The sequence below is a fragment of the Ostrea edulis genome, chromosome 4 (assembly GCF_947568905.1).
Source record: "Ostrea edulis chromosome 4, xbOstEdul1.1, whole genome shotgun sequence".
NCBI classification, from domain to species: Eukaryota; Metazoa; Mollusca; class Bivalvia; order Ostreida; family Ostreidae; genus Ostrea; species Ostrea edulis.
Genome location: NC_079167.1, coordinates 79,697,100 through 79,698,621, shown reverse-complemented (window position 1 = coordinate 79,698,621; position 1,522 = coordinate 79,697,100).

The following is a 1,522-nucleotide window of genomic DNA, read 5'->3' as shown; positions in this document are numbered from 1 at the left end:
CATGACGATGATTTTTATTGATGAAACGTAAAAATAACGTACAGTGATCAATTTCATAACTCATATAAGCAATACAAAATAGATAGATAGGCAAACACGGACCCCTAGATACACCAGAAGTGGGATCAGGTGCCTAGGAGGAGTAATCATCCTCTGAAGACCGGTCACACCCCCAAGAGACATATCTCTTGATCAGGCGAACGGAGTTATTCGCAGTCAAAATCAGTGTGCCAAGAACTGTCTAGCAATTGATATCAAACATGTGAGACAGCATTTGACCCAATGCTAGGTTGTATTAGCAAACCAGATCGTTATAATGACCATAGAATGTGCGAAATGCTGACTTTAATCGAGACTGTTGAAACCCCTGTACCAACAACTTGTTTGTCAATAGCTTGCCTCGATTTGAAACTAACCATACACAGAACAAGGTCTTGCGTATCGAATCAGTTGAGAGATATAAACACCATATGCATGTGATAATGGAATATTGCTACATAAATATGGGAAGCTGGCGATGGAGAAGGTGAAATCATCCCGTTTGTCATAAAGTTGAGGTGTTAGTTTGCCGTTAATGTCTACTTTTAATGAAACATCTATGTTTGACGGAGAAGTGGATGACTCTTTGGTGTCTTTTATTTCGAGTATACAAGGATATATCAAGTCGACATATCAATGAAAGTTATTATCATTAATAGATAAAACGTCGTCGATACATTTGAATGTTGAATTGAAGGCAACAACAAGAGATTTTTCTTCTCAAGTAGAAGTTTATTGATAAATTTTGCTTCTTATGAATATAAAAACATGTCAGCATAAATGAGCACAATAATCAAGATAACCATACGGAAATCCTTGATGCATAAAAGATGGAAATAAATATAACTTCAAACAATTTATTGATAAAGTGCAACATTTAGCGGCGAGAGTTTGGCACAATCCATTTCAAATTCAAATCTACCCCTGTGGCCAACCCAGGAAATCGCTAAACACCCAGGGATTACCTCCCTTTGACATTGGCACATAGTGAACTTCCCATGATTACATTGTATGTAGCAATATTCCATTATCACCTGCATATGGTGTTTATATCTCTCAATAGATTCGATATGAAAGAGCTTGTTCTGCGTATAATCAGTTTTTAAATCGAGACAAGCTGCTGACAAACAAATTGATGGTACAGGGGTTTCAACTGTCTCGTTTAAAGTAAGTATTTCGCAACTTCTATGGTCGTTATAACGATCTAGTTTTCCAATAGAACCTATCATTGGGTGAAATGCTGTCTGACGTGTTTCATACCGATTGTTAGACGAATCTTGGCACACTGATTTTGACTACGGATAACTCCGTTCATCTGATCAAGATGTAGGGCTTACGGCGGGTGTGACCGGGCGACAGTGGGTGTTTACTGCTCCCAGGCACCCGATCCCACATCTGGTGTGTCCTGCGGTCCGTATTTGTCGAACAATCTATTTTGTAATGCTTATAGTAGTTATGAGATTGATCATTGTTCGTTATTTTC